We start from the raw sequence: 4284 nt of genomic DNA on the forward strand, positions 1-4284 counted from the left end.
GTTACAGCTTCAGGCTAGGCTAATTTTGCACACTGAATACCCCCATATATTCAGATTTCAAGACTTCCAGTAGGACTTTCTGCACACAAAAATAATCTATTCCATCTGCACTGATGCTCCAGATTGTTAAATTTTCTCACTGTTTTTGTTTCAAAACTAGATTATAAATTATTTGGGGCCAGAGATTGTATAATTAGGTACCAACTTTGTTCCAGGTGCTAGGCTAGTGCTGAGGAGACACTCTCCCTCTTTCATGGGATTTGCAATCTAGTGGCGGAGAAATATACAACCTAACAATCGCAGAAGTGTATAATTACAAATAGGGAGACATACTATGAAGGAAAAGCAAAGAGTGTGATGAGCATTTAAGGGCGTAGGGGGCTGATCTAGTCTAAGATACCCTGAGGAAATAACCTTGAATGACAGTCTGAAGTTTAAAGGAGATAATTTGTTAATGGAATAAGTGGGTGGTAGAATGTCTCCTAGGCACAGAGTACAGCATGTGCAAAAGTCCTAAGGAGGTGCATTCAAATAACTAAAAGAAGCCACCATGGCTGCAGCTGAGAGAGAGAAGGAAGGGGATAAGTAGGCAGGGCCCAGACCCTGTTAAGGATTTTGGTCTTTATCCTAAGGCTAACGGGAAATCCCTGGAAGAGTAGAGGAGAAATATAATCATACATGAATTTTTATAAGATCCCTTTGGCTGTGGCACGGTGTACAGACTAGAAGAGGACAGGAATGGATAAAGGTAGATCAGTTAGGTGGAGAGATGATGATAACAGTGGCAAATCCAGATTTTGTGTGGCCTGAAGCTTATAAACGATTTTGGGGGCTCCTTAAGAAAAAGAATAGCAATTATAAATACAAAACTAGATACAAAAGTGTATATTTATTTAGACTGAGAAAAGAAATCACAATATTATAAACTATTAAAAGTTGAGAAATATTACAAATAATGCAAAATGTAAAAATAACAAAATATTTCTATTAATAAACTGTCAGGCATGCCTCTCCAAACTTTTTTCCCAAATTTTATGGCTATGTACTCTTTAATCAACTCTTCATATGACCATGGTTTGTAATATTTTCTATAGAGAGAATACAAAGATAATTTACTTTTTCTCTAGCATGGTTGATCAGTATTTGTTTTTTTATTATTAATAGCTCAGAAAAATTTTTTTCATCCTTGTAGTTCATTATTTGTGTGTGTGTGTGTGTGTGTGTGTGTGTGTGAAATTTCAGGAGTTCTATCAAATATTTTCATATGGGCATTTCAAATTATCTTGCACAGTTACTAATCTTAGATATTCCTTGAATTGAAGGCACTAATTTAGTCATCAGTGCACTCTTTGTAATCACATGAGTTTATATGAATTTCACTGATGTCAGTTTGAGGTCAAATCAGAAAGAAATTTAAATATTTTAAAATGAATTTGTATGATTCACTTCTCTTTACAAATTATCAAACGATTCAAGAGCCTATTTATTACTTTTATTTGCAATTTGTCTCTTCCTCTTAGTCTTCCCTTAGAGAGTACATGTGAAGGGAAACAAACAGTTGCCCCAGTTTTCTACCTGGAGGCACATCCTGAACCAGGGAGCCAGAAAAAAGGTCCCATGCAGAACAAAACTGAGTTGAAGAGAGAAAGATTACAGTTAAGGGGGGCTGAAGTAGCTGGAACTTTTGGGGCAATGTTCCAAAGAGGAGGAGGCTATGTAGGTGCAAAGCTTCATAAATCTGGGTAGATATCTTTGTGAGACATTGTTGAACACTAAGATGCACATGCGTAGGGTGAAGGCACCATAAGGTAACACAATGAATGACCAAGGATATATAATAATTCCCAGAGGAGCTGGAAATGTTTGAGATCCAACCAGCCAGAAGGGAAAGTCTCTCTTGATCACAAGGAGCATTCAGTAGAGAACCCAGAAAGGTTATACTTTTGTAGTAGAGCTAAACTATCATGCGTGAAAAGTACTGTATGCCTACAATGACAAAGTTTAAATACAAGTCTCAAAGTGTCAAGCTGATCTGCTAGAAACTTAACTGCCAAAATAAGGCCTCATACTCTTTAAGGGAAGACTACAAAATCTAGATACTCGACAACATGAAATTTACAACGGCCTGGATCCAATTAAAAAAAAATTACTGGGCTTCCCTGGTGGCGCAGTGGTTGAGAATCCGCCTGCCAATGCAGGGGACACGGGTTCGAGCCCTGCTGGGAAGATCCCACATGCTGCGGAGCAACAGCCCGTGCGCCGCAACTACGGAAGCCCATGAGCCTAGAGCCCATGCTCCGCAACAAGAGAAGCCACCGTAATGAGTAGCCTGTGCACCACAACAAAGAGCCCCCGCTCTCTGCAACTAGAGAAATCCCGTGTGCAGCAACAAAGACTCAATGCAGCCAAAAATAAAATAAATAAATAAATAAATAAATAAATTTATTTAAAAAAAAATCACTACACAGGCCCCCAAACAGGAAAATGTGACCCATAACCAAAAGAAAAACTAGGCAGTAAAAACAGATAATAAATGATGAGATGAAGGAATTAGCAGATCAGTGTGTTAAAACACCCATTATAACCATATGTCGTAATAGAGTTTAAACAGATCTGGACATCCTGCAGAACATCATGTCCATCCATTACATTGATGACATCATGCTGATCAGGCAGGATGAATGAGAGGCATCTAACATGCTGGAATCTTTCATATGACACGTGCTCCAGAGGGTAGGAGAGAGACCCTATAAAAATTCAGGGACTTGGCACTTCAGTAGAGGATCTTAGGGGTCCAGTGTTATGTCAGGACATTGCCTCCAAAGTAAAAACAAATTGCTGCTTCTTGCATTTCTTATTGCAGAAAGCGAGGCACAGTGCTTGGTAGACCTTTCGGTATTCATAAGCAACCCATTCTACCTAGGAGTACTGCTCCAGCCCATATACTGAGTGACAGGAAAGGATACCAGATTTGAGTGGAGCCTGGAGCAGAAAAACACTCTGTAGCAGACAGGCCTGGTTACATAATCTGTAGGGCCCTGCGTGAAATAAAAATGTGGGGCCCTTTGTTAAAAAGGCAGGAAAAAAGTGCCACTGAAAGTGGTAAAATATAAAGTTTTTCATTAAAAAATATTGAATTACTTACAAAATGCAATGGGTGTTATAGTGATACATAAATAACACTGTAATCTTACAAACTGCAGAGAAACTTTTGGTGTTATAATTTATATAATACAATAAATAATGATTATTAATGTGTTCATTGATTATATAATTTTTCTGGCTTGCTTTCCTATAAATTCATTTTGTAGGCCTACAAATTCACAATTTCCTACAAATTCATTTCAAAATCAAAATGTGTATTTTTAGCAACTTCATTTTCAATTGATGTAACTAAAAGTGATCTCGTGACTCTCAGCAAATGCCTGATTGCAAATAATTTTTGATAATTTTTAATTTTGAGGAGGATCTTCTGATATAACTGTTACTGGAGCTGTTAAGAGTATTTTATAGGGTGTATAACAGTGGGATAAACTTTTGACAGATTATTTCAAAATACAAATTTTAGCACAGGTAGAGCTGATGATTGTGGAACAATTTTTCTAAAAACATTTAAATCTCTCTACAGATCAGTTTTATTTAGATATGAATTTAATTTCAATGTAAATCATAAATTATTATAATTTTGCAATTGTAAAATTGTAACTAGTATAATAGTTACATTGTAATATTTCCTCCCACATTTCCTGTAACTTGTGAAGGACCTACAAGAAACCTCAGATGGCTTCAAGTTTTTATATAATTCGGAGTGCCTATTTTTGCATTCTAACACTGCATCTTCAATTATAAGAAAAAGCTAAAATTTTAAGTTGTTTTCATCATTAATAATTGGTTCATCTGGAGCTACATTTAAAAATAGTGTTCTTTTCCATCAAATGCACTGATCTTTAATTTCTTTCTAAGACTGGAAATTTGATTTGCCGCATTGCAGAAGTTTTCAAAACCAGAGACTCTAAACTCAGTGAAGAATTCTAATAATTTTCTGATACGCTTTATTTCAATATCCATATGTGTGCTTATATTTTATAATAATTTACTGACAAAATGTAATGCCTGAAAACTGGCAGTTCCTGTCCCAGATCTCAAAGATTTGTACAAACATCACAAAGATGGCATTCAGGAAACAGATGGGCAAGCTGGATCCCCACAGCAGGTCTCAGCACCAGTTTTAAGTAGAAAACCTTTCTTTCTTACTGCTGTTGGCCACCACTGCTGCTTTTCCAC

Source organism: Lipotes vexillifer, unplaced genomic scaffold, assembly GCF_000442215.2.
Source record: "Lipotes vexillifer unplaced genomic scaffold, Lipotes_vexillifer_v1.1 scaffold170, whole genome shotgun sequence".
Taxonomy (NCBI): domain Eukaryota; kingdom Metazoa; phylum Chordata; class Mammalia; order Artiodactyla; family Lipotidae; genus Lipotes; species Lipotes vexillifer.